Source organism: Phasianus colchicus, chromosome 4, assembly GCF_987193195.1.
Source record: "Phasianus colchicus chromosome 4, bPhaCol1.hap1.1, whole genome shotgun sequence".
Lineage (NCBI taxonomy): Eukaryota > Metazoa > Chordata > Aves > Galliformes > Phasianidae > Phasianus > Phasianus colchicus.
Genome location: NC_143439.1, coordinates 66,424,476 through 66,438,403, shown reverse-complemented (window position 1 = coordinate 66,438,403; position 13,928 = coordinate 66,424,476). Strand labels below are relative to the sequence as shown.

General features: G+C 41.0%; 1 protein-coding gene across 1 annotated transcript in view; it reads left to right on the top strand.

Moving 5' to 3' along the window:
- The window catches only part of FGFRL1 (fibroblast growth factor receptor like 1), a 170,225-nt gene that overhangs the window by 134,614 nt on the left and 21,683 nt on the right, over positions 1 to 13,928 (top strand). The gene's annotated exons all lie outside the window — the stretch shown is intronic.

Below are 13,928 nucleotides of genomic sequence, written 5' to 3'. Positions count from 1 at the left end.
CTACCCATGGCTGTCAAATCATTTTCCCTTTACAATTTTTTTCAGTGCTGATTATTTGATCAGCTTGTTTCTTTTCATTGTAATTTATTGCCAGTTATGTTTTCCTTGTTCAGAAGCAGTAATGTATGACATGAAAGCCTGCTTTCCCCTGCCTCCTGGGTTGTGCTTGTCAACTGTGTTCACTCATTGCTGCTGTTTTAATAACTGGTTCCTGCTCTCAGATCTTGAAGATGTATGATTAAAAAAAATCCAGCAGCCAAGATCCACAATGACAGGCAGAGATTTTGCTGGAAAAGCCAAACCTGCTGTTTATGTTTCACCTTAAGGAGATGGTGAAGGTGTGAAAAGGATTATATTTGTTATCTGGTCCCTCTCTGCACAGAGTAAGGCTATCTGGATAAGTAAATCCTCACCTTTCTGAGAAAGTGTATCTCCAAACCCAAGGATTTTCTGTGTATCTTGATGCCCACTCACTTCAAATCAAGCACTGTTTGATCAGTTTCCACTGGCAATTTGCATCTTTGTTTCTGCTGCAGGCTCATCTCACTTTTTATCAGTAGGCATGGCAGTAATGGGTCGAAAGTCGGGCTAGATGAACTTAGTGGTCTTTTCTGAATTTAATGATTCTACAGTTCTGTGACTATGAATTGCCCATGCTTGGGTGGCTTCACACTGTCCACCATTCTCTCCAGGTATATTTTTTGCTAAATATGGATTTTGGCAATGGTGAAGATTATTTGTTATACGAAACGGCAAGAACTGAGAAAGCAAAGTAAGGCCAGGTGGAATTTCTCTTGCATGGGCGCTCCCTCTCCTAGAAGCACATGGGAGTTCACTCAGGTCAGATTTTGTGGATGGTGTTGGAAGCTTCAGTTAGATGACAGAAGCACAAACCAATGTTGGCTTACCTGCTGTGTGCAGACAAGCAATCACGTATTTTGGAAAAAAAAAAAAGTTTCCTTTTAAAGCAAAATCTGTAAGAGCTTGGGCCACTGACTCTGTGTGCAGATCGGGATTTATCACAGAGGTCACTGTTAAGCTCACAAACAAACAAACAACAGCAACAAAAAAACAACACCAAAAGAAACAAAAGAAATAAACCCACCAAGAAGATATAGATCAAATCAGGTGTCAAAGAACTCACACAAATAACCTACATAGCATATGTTGTCCTACGGCAACCTTTTACTAAACAGATGGCTTTGCATCTCTCGCTGCCTTTCTTTGCACTGCTGCTGTTAACAAGGCATTTCATCTTTCCCTCTGGTAATACCTATGTGCAGTTTAGGTGTGAGTTAGATTTGGTTTCAGGCAGAAACTTTGAAGGGTGAAGTTGGTAATTTTATCCAGGCTTTTTTTCCTATGTAATCTGTATTGTTCCTTGTACTGAGAACTTCTACAGCTTGTGTTTCCATTGTTGGTTTTTGTGTTGTTCATTTTTTTTCTTTTTCCTGTGGCATTGCTTCAGTCCATGTAATCCCTTCTTATATGATGGAAAACACTTCAGCCTTTCAGGGAGAAGCTATTAAAGAGAAGTTTCAGGTTCTTGGTTCTTTCAGTATTCTTGTCTATCTCTAAATATTAAAGTCCTCCATCCATTAGACTTTGAAGCCAGTGAGCAACTTAATTGGCTTTAGTGTACTTTGATAATAGTATACGGTTGCTGTCATGCTGTATAGGTTGTTAAAAGGCGATTGTATTGAGTTTTTCCTCTAAAAGCATCCCAGCATTGCTCTTAGCTCTTAGTAACCCCTTGTAGTGGGAACCTACTGTGCAACTTGTTGTAGACAGTTGAAAAACCCCCTTGCAATGAATAAAAGCAGACAGGACAGAATTAATATGAACATAGATAATTTTCTGATTTTTACTTCGAGGCATTGGTAAAAGCTGAGAAAAGGTCAGCTCCCCTGCACCTTATTCAAGCAGTTGTTCCTGAGCACACCAGCAACTCCCTTTTCAGAACAGCAGAAACAGTGTATGTATCTGAAAGCCTTTCTTGTAAGAATCGTTTTGCCCATTGCTATGGAGCAACTACAGAGAAGCTGTTTAACAGTACAAAACCCACATTGTATGTGAGATTAGAACAGGAAATATGGGATTGCAAGTTGAAACTGCATGGTAAATTTAAGTGAGTTATACACACTGAGTAAAACAACACGCCTGTCTATCTGCGTCTGCGCTTCTACCAGAGGGGCTCACAAATGGGCTGCAGTTATCCTCATGTTACTCCCAGTTGGTGGGAACCTGCTGCACCTGGTTTCACAGATGAGGTCTAGGCAGGGAAAGTTGCCTCGGTGCTGGAGGAACACCCAGAGCTCAGCTCAGGGCTCATCTGCTCTGCTCTTCCTTCTTAGAGAAAGGATGTGAAGAGAAAAGGGGCTCTGATAAGTTTGACTTAACAGCTCCCTGAAAATCTCTTCTGATAGATGTCTTCTGCACAGTGTTCATATGGCATGTTTACCTTGGAGGCAGGTATGTGTTTCCTGGCCTTATCATCAACTCCAAATCAAATTTTTAACTTTTTTTTTTTTAAAATCAGTAGATAAAAAGTTCTTTTCACTTTGTTGTGCTTTTCATTTTTGTAAGAAAGCTAATGAGAACAAATGACCTGCTTTCCAAGGTTTTATTTTTTTCCTCTGCCCAGTTTAACCCATTGTCTATAAAACAGAAAATTTCATTTTTCCACTGAGTAGGAAAAAACACAATGACTGCAATGAATAAAGTATAATTAACCCTTGTCTGAAGGAGATAGCACTTAAAACCCACTGCAGTACTTTCCCTGTGGAATAAAGCAGCAGTAGTATTAATCCAGGCCAAACATTGAGCTGTTATTATTAGTTGTATTATTATTGTAGTTGTAGCATTTTTATAGCCAGAGCAGAAAGTTTCTGAAATTAAGGTGACAGATAATCTTCTCAAGACTTCTGGGCATCAGCTGACCATTGATGCTATAGGAAGGAGGTAGCATTCTGCCCTCTGCTCTGCTTTATACAAAATCAACGCCACATCTCCATTTGTGGGAAGTTGAGTAACGCATAGAAATGGAATAGAAAGCAATTAAGAACTTAATCCTAAATTCCGCCAACTTCACCTTAGCAGATGAAGGAAAGTTTTTGGTATGGGTCTCTGTGGTTATGAAGTTTGCATTTCAGTGCACTGGCAGTGTGGTTGCACCTGCTCTTGCTTCTGAAAGGACAGCCTGGTGCATCCAGAGAGCTGCAGGTTGGGTAGGTGGACTTGGCAGAGCTGTCTGCAGGGACAGGAGAACCTTTTGAACACTTGGTTGGGACAAAGGTGGGCAGATTTCAATGGTGGTAATGGATATCTGCCAACTGAGCTGAGCACCATGGGTTATATTGGGCCAACTCCCTGTGTGCATAAGTAAGTCTTGCAGGAGGAGATTCTTCTAGTTGGAAATGCTGGGAAATGATGGTTACCAGAAGTCAAATTAAGAAAGATTCGTGTGTAGGCTGATATCATTTTCCAACGGTATAATTTTTAAATGCTCATAGAGCAAAGCCAGCACAGTTAAATCCCGCTGAGCTTGTGTTCCTTGCTTCCCTGCTGTGTTATCTCAAATGGAGCTTGCCAAATCACTCAACTTTCCTCTCCCTGCATGGAAGTCTGCTGGGGCTGTTGCTAATACTGGTTTCGGGGCATATGGATACGGGATCTCCAGACTTCGGAAATACATCAGACAGCAGGTCTGAGTCCAGGAGTTTGCTGTAAAAACAGTGACTAATCTCTACCCAGATGTGATTGGTTTGGAAGCATACAGGGATATGTAATCAGGTTTCCTTGCAGCAGGCTGGTGATTGTGCAGTGAGATATTTGGCCAGTGCATTACACATCATGTTGATACGGGAAAGTCCTGATTGCCTGAGTGCTTGGAGATCCAGGCAGTTCAGCAGGGAGATGCAGGAACTTGAGCCGTTTATTTCTTATAGAAATCTCAGGGATTGGATCCCAAAACCCAGTGGAGATGAGTTCCGCTTTCCTTCTGAACGGGAATGGATTCACAGTTAAAAGGCCTCCTATATCATGTATGGCACAAGGGTTTTGTTTGCCTTTTATCAGCTTTTCCAGCAGAAATAAAGACAAATCTATATCAAGAGCACTGCAGAAACCTGGCTGCTGCCATTTGGTTTGTACTCTTGGGTTATTTTCCCTGGACCTCCAGCAGAAGCCATGAGTTTGCAAAGCAGAGATTGAACACATCACGGCTTCATCACAGGGCTTGTTTCTTCTCTTGGAAAAAGTGGCTTAACTCAAAACATTCTTCTCCTTGGGTTCTTCTCTCCTCTTTTGTGGGTATCCTTTGGAGCACCTCCTCTCCTGCATTCCTCCCATCCCAGAGCCATGCTGCTGCCCTTATTCCTGTTCGGATTGCTGCAGCCTTTCCTCCTCCCCACAGCATTCATGTGTCCCAGAGCAGGGTTTACCCCAGGCTTCCCATTGCGTCGGGCTCTGTACTGCTGCCAGACGATACTCGTACTATATGCTGTGGGGTGATTCTCTCAGCCTCTGGAATGAATTATTTTATTGCTGCCAGCTTGTCAGAGAAATCAGCTTGAAAGCTGAGCCAGAGAGAGGTCCTCGGAGCAACCTATTCAAAGCAGAAGCAAGTCACCAGCAAGCAAAATAAATAGGGGAATGCGTCAGCTGGATAATGTGAGCACCAGTTTATAGGGGAATTTCAAAAGAACCAATTAGACCTCAATAGGGAACCAGGTTTTATATTTAAACCTTATAAAAACACACATCACGACATTCTAATTAAGCACTGTTGTTTCCCAGGTTTTGTGTTTTAAGGGTATAGCTTTCTGTTTAACTGCTGTCCTTGTAAAGAGTTGGCATGGTTGGAGACATTTTTCTCATCTTGGTTACCTCGCCAGGAATTTGCATTCCTGCCCTGTGCCTGCGCTTTGGTGTGCATGCTGCCACTGAAAAGGCTGTTAGTCATAAATAAAAGAACAATATGACCACAAGCACCCCGTGCTGAGAAAGGAGAAAGGCAGGAGTAAAATAATATGACAAAGAAAATCAGAGACCAGATGATTTATCCACTCCTAATTATTTCTAGGCCAGAATGAAGTATTCCAAATAGTAAGAAAGCAAATTCTTTTTCTTCCTCTTTATTTATTTATTATTATTTTTGCCTGTGATTTCAAGCAATTTGCCTACTGCAATTTTGTTTAATTTTAGTTGGCTCTTTGTCAGGAAAAAGATTACTGAAGGTCACTTACCAGCACTACAGAGTCAATTGCATATACATTTCTGAAGCAGAGGGACTGTTTCTTCATGCATTTCTGACACTTTCAGCCATTCAGACTTCTATGTCTTGAATGAAAACACATCTCAGGTGTCACATTAATCTGGCTGGTATGAGATTGTGCTGATTCTGGAAAGGAATGCTTGGTTCTTTTAGTCAACTTCAGTGTAAATAGTAATAATAGGCCACAGTGGCACAGTCTTTCAGAAAACAAAACCTTGGTTAACAAAATGGTACCCTAGAAGTGTGAAATTTAATAGTATAAATGAAAACTGGAGGAATTACTAGGACTGTTCTCACATGATAGAGCTCCTCGTTCAGGATGTATGGCCACGGGGACTGCACAGAGGGATCTTGTGGGATCTCTTCTCTTGAATGCATCTGCAGTGCTGTGAACATTCCTCCACTGCGATCTATGATGTATTTATAACATTTGCATGTAATCCACCAGGCAGGGCCTGTGCTATAGAGCGTGGGAGTCTCGGGCCCTTGGGATTTGTGAGGCTGCAAATGCAGGAGCTGGAGGCAGTTGGATTTGTGGCGTGGCTGGGGGTTTCCCCGGCACTACAAGAAGTGAACAGTAAGCCCTGAGCATGCTGCAGTCTGCCTTCACACAGGATCTTCTCACAAGGTTTCGATTTCCAAAGCTTTGGTGATTTTTGGCCTTGTCGTGCTCCTTTTAAGCTGATCTTCCACAGTCTTTCAAGGTTCACCCACAAGTCGTAACTACCCCGGAGAATAACAGCACATGGATGCAATGAAACGCATTCATAGAAGTGCTTGGTTTTGTATTGATGGGACTTGAGATGCTTGTTATCTCCGAGCGGGATTTAGAGGGACATAAATGTAGCATCTCATCTTTACACGTTCATAACTCCTTCCATCAAAAAATCCCAAAGCATTTTACGCACAGATGTAACTGGATAATACGGCCTGTTGTCTGTGTGGCATCTCTGACATCAGTTAACATCATTCTAAGCCATATGCCAAGGTCTAGAGTATTCCCTGAAGAATTTTACATAGGAGGAATACATGTAAATAGAATATCTGGCAATCTATGAATGGCTCACAGGATTTTAATCAACTGCGCAGATTTAAAATTGGCATTTAAATCCTCTCACATCTGTTGTTTAAAATAGCCAGCAGCGTGTGGGATACATTCAGTGTGTAATATTCATATGAGAATGTTAATAACAGTATACATTATGGCCATGAAAAGTAAGGTGTGTAAATGCAGTACTCATAAGAGTTAAGTATTTAGAAGTTTTGGAGAAAGCTCTGTTTAGTTGTGAAAAATAAATATATTTTCCCCACAGATGAAGGTGGGATAGGTTCTTTGTAGTTTGAATGAGGGCTTAAATGTTCTTGTTTGCACCCTGAGAGTGAAGTGTGGCTTCCAGCGCTCTCCAGGATCGATCCTTATGGGGTAACTCACATAGAAAGCCAATAAAGTGCACCTGCTTTAGCTTCTAAATATCAGAGGTGGTGAAAAAAGCTCTTTAGGGATCATCTAGGCAAGGTCATAGGTGGCAGCCAACTCTGGTTTGGTGCTACCCAGCTCTGGTTCATTCATAGCCACTGGATTTGAACAGCATACCTACTCCATTTTCTCATTGCGTTTGAATGGTCTTCATGACTGTTAACTATTCCCAAAATAGATTTACTACTGCAGATTCTCTGCTACTTTATCTCAGCAAAGTCTTTTAAAGAGGCGCAGGGTATGAAGCACACTGACACGGGGTGACTTGTGCCTCTGGATTCAGCTCTGACTGTCGGGGAGAGCTGCACCATCACTCTCCAAAAAATGCAGTAAATGCAACTAAGGAGCCAAATGCCTTTGAACGCCACCTAAAAAAATGTTTGCATGTATTGTTAGATGGCTCCTGACTGTGGTTTCTTTCTGGTTGCACTCTGGCCGCCGTTTTCTTACACTGCGGGTCATGTGCTCAGAGAGGGATTTAAAAAATGAACAATAAATCACAAAAACACACAAGGGAAGTTAATTCCATCCCACAGGAATGACTGTGCTACACTAGTCGTTGTTTTGAAGTATGTTTTAGAAATTTGTAATGACAGCATTGCGAATATAGAGTTAATTGTGGAACAACCATTTGTACAATTTGTGTTTTACCCCACATGGAAAGCTATAATTTACTCCATGTAATTAGGTTAAGTTTAATTCTGGCAAGACATAGGCCAGAATTATCCAGTGTAATATACTGTAATCCTCACGTTATTTGAGGTGCCAAGTATTCCATTTGTTTTGGGAGCCAGCAAAATTGCCACTTGTCCAGAGCTGTTCTTGGACAGAATTGTGAAAGTGGTAACATTTTGCTCCTTGCTATTATTAGTCAGACAATGACCAGATATGTATGCAGCATTCATTGAACATCATGGAGAAGGTGTAAGGCACTGCAGTAATAAAATTATGTATTTGGCAGCCTATGGAGAGAATATCAAATGACTGCTTGACATCATCAGGCACTGAGGGTATTTTGTATTTTCATGATCGGAACCCAAAGTTCCAGTTTCTTTAGTATCTTCTCATGCTGAAAACTATAGTGATCAGAGAGAGAGTGTGAGAAGCCAAGGTTACATCACTGCTGTATTGCTATTGCACTGCTCCTTATCTCTTTGTTAACAAAGGTTAAATCAACCTTGAACACAAAAGCTAACAAAATTTGATTTTCTTCTCCACTCTTTCCAATTTATACTATCCTCTTTCCTTTTTTATACTATCTATCTTAATAGTTTACCTGTGCCCTCTAAAAGTTCATTTATCAAAAGATATTTTATATTGTTCAGAGATCTGCAGCTTGTTGAGGTGATGACGGTTGCAGATGACATCATTTATGAAATCCTATTTATTACACGTGGACTGTTTTGTGAAATAGGAGATCTCTTTATTCCTGAAACTTGAGGCAAAAGATTCCATACCAGTGTTCCATTCTTACTGACTATAACTAACAACTTAAGCACTCCTATTTCTATATGTTCTTTTAAAGTCCAGTTGAAAACCATAATCTTCTACCCATTTCATAGCACTTTTAACACATACAGGTGCTATTATTGAAATCAAAGTTAAACTTAATATGCTACTGATGGATCTTGATGAGGTGTGAGTTTCTGCCTCAAGCAAAGAGACAGGGGACTCAGTTTTCCCATCAAAGACGTTAAGCAGCAGTTCTCTCTGGGGCTTAGCTTCCTTTCGTAATAACTCTACTGCATAGGATGTTTAATTTTCTTCCATAGGAGATATTTTCCCTTTACACCAATAGACTGTGAAATATGCAAGCCCAAAAATGATGTTTAAATAATTTTCATACTGGCATTGAAGAAACAGCTGGATCCACATTCCTATCTGTATCATTCAGAATTGCAATTCCCAGTTCATTGTGATGGATTGGGTAATTCCACACCAAGGAATTAGCTCAGTGTTTGGAAGGGTCAGGACTGTATGATTGATTATTTTTGTTTGATCATGAATGCCATCTAAAAATAATTATTGCATTCAATCACTGAGATGTCTGACTTCTCTTTCCTAGCAGCCCCTCTGGAAATTTCTGGGAGCTGGCTGTTTTGACCACATGAAAGTTCAGGGAGATTCAGTACGTATCACTGATGTTCATACACATCTCAGTAAAGGAAATAATGAACATCGGTCAGCACTACTAGGAAGGGGAAGGATAGAGAGAGCTGTATGTGAGGAACAGTAGCTACGTAGTAGTTAAAATAGAAAGCTGAGAGCCAGGTCTTAGCAGTTTATCCTTGGCTCCGCTGTAATCTTCTTCTTATCATTAACCTTGCATTAGTCCTTCCAGTGGCATGCCTCCCTCCCCCAACCCTAAGCAGTTTAGGATTGTTGAAGATGGAATTTTGGCCTATGTTCTTGGGTGGAGCGTTCATACCACCTCACTTTTGGCACCCATTGTACGTGGCTGAGGACCCCTCCATCATCCCTTTGTACTCAGGGAGAAGAGGTAGATGTCAACCCAACCTTCTCCTCTTCACTCCTAACTTGAATGCTAATTTCTAAAGGAGAAACTATTTCAAAAATATTTACTTGTCAGTCAACAGAGTAAACCAAATGAAACATGCCATTTTTTATAAACTTAAGGTAAGTAACAAATGATTCATTAGTATAAGTAATGAATGCAACAAAATTGTTACAAATTCAGATATTAGACTGATTGATAGTATAAATTAAACTTAGTTTCTCAACTCTATGGAGGAAATCCTCATCATTTCCCTAGCAGGTCAGAATGACTGCAGCCTAAAAAAAAAATATTATTGGCAAACTTTAATATCCTTTGCATCCACTCCATGCTTGCAGTACCAAGAAAACCTTGAACAGGGACTGTCTTTTGCTCTCTGTGTGAACAGTATTTAATATAATGGGAACCTGTCTCTTAAGAAATCCTTGATATTGTCATGGTACAAGTAATGATTTAAAAATACTGAAAGACATTCTCAAGTTATTCAAGGGCTGGAGGAGTTGATTGGTAACTGCTGTCTGCTTGGTGCTGCTATTTCATGCCCAGAAAATGCTGGTGACAAGGCAGAAGCCTAACCACTTGTCTTGTTCTCTGATTTCTTTGCCCTTTCATCCTCACCAGCAGTAGATCAAGATCGTAACCGCAGACTGGTGCCTGCGGTGCAGAGCTCTGGGAGCTATTGTCTGTGTATACTGTAGCATGCTGATAAAAAAAGTAACCTCAACAACAACGGCAACAAAAAGGAAGAGTTATTTTCTTGTCTCATGTGGAATGGAGACCAGGATGCAGGCGGGAGGTCCTGGTGTCTGGAGAAGTCTGCGTGGCAGAAGGGCTCTGATTGCCTTTGTAATTGTTATAATGGTAGGTCTGAGAATTGCAGTGGTTCCATGAGTGACTCCAGCCATTGCCCCTTGTGGTTCTTTGTGTGGTTACAGCAGTAGATTGAGCATCCTCGTGTGCAGATGTTCCATGGCTGGGAATGTCTCTGATAATTTAGTGAGTTCTGTGGGTAATAATGGGCCACAAAGAGCAAGGGAAGAACCCAATCCTCAGGAAGGCTTCTCCCTCTACAGCAGCATGGATGGTGGTTGGGGAAGAGGGGTGCAGAGTTAAAGTGGGTGAAAACCTGACCCAGGTACAGAGAAGTCAAGGGAAGAGATGAGCATGGAATACCCAGGGCAGCTCTCATCCTGTATGGACTCAGGAGCTCAGAAGATCTCTGAAGTTCCTCTCTATGGATGCAGCCACTAGTGAAGGGGTTTTTTTTGGATCCTCAAGGTCTTTTTGTCATGAACATCGTTTTCTGTTGAGCATTTTCCTTCTTACTGATCATACAATTATACTGATCATACAATTATATACAATGGAGAAGTTACTACAGTGTGCTTTGGGAACCAGATGATCCAACATTTGCCAATGGATTCATAAAATCTCTAGTTCAGCCACAGGTAGACCATTATAATTTTAAATCTCAAATGTTCCAAAAATTGATGGAAATAAACTTATGATTTTTCTAGGTGACATAGTCCAGTGGATACCCCTTTTGAAAAGCTCTCTCATATGCTGAAATTTAAATACCTTCACTCCACATCTCATTATTTGTGCATTAATACTTTTACGTGTGCCTAAAATAGCCCACTTTTTCTGAAATTCCATCTCTCCTCTTTACACATTTACTTCTCTAAGGAAATATGTGATCCCTTTCCAAACCAAAGTTTTTTAAATCAAGCTTACACTATAAACCACAGCATTCTTTGGGGATATGTCTACATTGCACACTCAGCAGAGGATTGCTGTATAAAGAAGGAATTGGTGGTAAAAGAGTTAGCTCAGGTGCTGGTAGTAGCTTATGCATAGCAGTGCTAGATTCTCTGTGGTCTGCTGTCCAGAGAAGCAGAATAGATTTGCCTGTGCTTTTGGAGCTGGTTTGGTGTCAACACATCAAAGAAGCTGGCTCTGCCATGTTTATGCTACCCCATGGTCCCTCCTTCTTTTATTCTGTAGAATGGTGTTCTATCTTCTTTGGTCTTAAAGCAGTTGCTCCCAATGTATGTTCACCTGTTGAGATGTGGGTTGCAGCAACAGACAACAACAAAGAGCTTTGTCATCTACAGTGAGGAATGGTATAGCTTAAAAAAGTGGAATGTAGGAAGGGGCAGAAGTTGAGTGTCCTCACTTCCTAGCCAGGGCTGTAGCCTGTAGCCTGTGGTGTCCCTCCTGAATTCATGAGCTAGGCTGCAAAGGATTCTTTTCAACACATTTTGCTTATATAGAAACTCCCAGTACTGAGGCTGAAGTGAAATCCATGAATTTTTTAAAATGGAAATTCCCATGAATTTGACCAGAGATGAAAATACCAAAAAAGCCACTAGCACAAACCATACTTTATATATATATATAATCTATATATTCAGGAAATTCTAATACCAATAGCTCTGGTTATTTTTGGCCCAACTGAAACCAAAGGCAATAAGCAGTAAAGTCTGCAGTGCCCATTACAGAGGCAAATTCTCTGCCAGTAACATATATTTTTTGTTTAATAAAAAAAATAAAATAAATAAAAATAGCTAGAGTGTTCCTTGGCTGTGTGCTCCTCTGAGTGGGTTTCTTCTTTTTCATCTTCAGGGGTTTAGTTTGGCTGGGCCCAAGGAAAGGGGTTTCCTCCAGGAGACTTTTTTTCATTGCTCCAAAAATTCCTGATCACTTTGCTTTCACTGCACCCTTCCTAATAAATTCTAAACATATTTCCTGCCTTTTCAAAGCATCAGCACTGTTAATACAGTGGATGACACTGTTAATATAGTAGTAGGCAGGTTAAGGAGTGGCAAGCATGAAATGAAGGGTTGCTGGAGGAACTATGAAAAAATATTCAAAATACCACCTAAGATTTAAACCAGATTTGTGTTAGTGGGATGAATTCATTGTATTTTTTTCCTATCTGACTCTAGCATAAAGGAGTGTTCAGAGAGAAAGCTTGCTAAATTAAACCTCAGCGATGTGAGTAAATTCAGGATTAGCTGAGATACAAATTTTGCTTTTTAATCTTTGCTGTGATTTCAAATCGGGCTTTGAATTCATCCATGAATCACCGGACCCAGGAATGTGGGCCTCAAAAACAAAAACTAAAACAAAACAAAACAAAAAAAAAAAAAAAAGAAAAAACACAAGACAAGCTAAAAAGGTCACAAGATCTCAAAAATCAATGTTTTCTTCCTTCCAAGTCTTCAGGTATATTTATGCGGAATTCTTCTTTGCAGTCATAGACTGCAAATCAATAACAAACAAAATCCTGAAATTCTCAAGCAATCTCATGTCAGGATCAAAGTTCTTTAGAAACCCCAAATATCACAAGGCAAGTGACAAAATCCTGGAAGCTGGCATAAGTAGCTTTCGGATTGAAATCATGCACTAGCCAGTAGTCTGGGACTCATTTCTCTGGCCATTGGGAGTTAATACCAGCTGAAATTCTAAGTGAAACCTGGAGTGTTAATCTGCATTAAGGAGATCTGGGGAAAGCAAGTGCCTTAATCCCTGCAAACCCTGTGATAAAGTTGTTACTGCCTGTCTACATGCATACCTCATGGACCATTCACGTGGCCATCAGTTGAAGCTGTTAGGATGGCAGGAGGCTCAGTAAAACAGAATGATCTTACCCTTGTGTTTCCCTTTAAATTTCAGGCAGTACTACAGGAAATCCTGAATTTATCTGAGATAAACTGTAGATACAGACTTTTTCAGATTGCACTTGCATTCTTCGAAGTTGTTTATCGTCTGTCTGCTGCACCACCAGGACTACTGGGAAAGGAGTCCAAACACTTCCTGGTCTACTCTCACCCCTTGATTTTATGGTTAAGTTCATTATAACAAATTCTGATCTAGCTCCAAGGAAGGCCCAAGACCCACCACCCACAGCCAACTTTAGGTTTGTCATTTACTGAGCCTCTGCAGCAGCAAAGTTGGGGCACAAACACAATGTGCAAATATGGTGCACCTAGGTAAGCGCGAGGGAAAGCGCCTAAAGCTGGAGTTCAGAGAGATCCCTTTCATGCATCCATGAGAAAAGGCCTCATTCTAATTGTTCAAGCCTGACTGGATTACATCACTTTCCCCCTCATTTCACTCCCTCCCTCCTTTTATTTGCACCCCTTGTTGGGCAGCAGTTGAGTGTTGAGTAGGGGCTGCCTTAATGATGCATGCTGATCGCTTCATTCCCTGTTGTCCCCCCTTTCCCTCCTTCCCCTCCCCCCCCCCCAGTGCCTCCCCCAGGGCTTTGAAGTGTGTTCACGTCTCAGGCTCCAGTTCAGAGGTCACTTTGTTTATTTATGCAAAGCTGGCTCATCTGCGAAATGGGGCTTTCAAGGCCTCTGACATCAAAGGCTCCAAAGCTGGTCCCATCAAGTCAGAGCAGAGACTGGCCTTGCATTATAACAAATTAAAGCAACTTTGTGAATCATAGAGAAACATTATGGCTAGAGTTTTGCTTCATAAAACTGGGAGGTTGTTTTGACTTGGGGATGAGTGCTCAAAGCATGGTATTGGTCTGAAAACAAGTCATGCCCGTTCAGCTAGAACATGAAGCCTCCACAGAAAGTCTGTGGGTAAATAAAATTTGATCCTGGCTCAGTAACAGCCTGTGAATGTTTCCCATCAGCTCCTCTTGG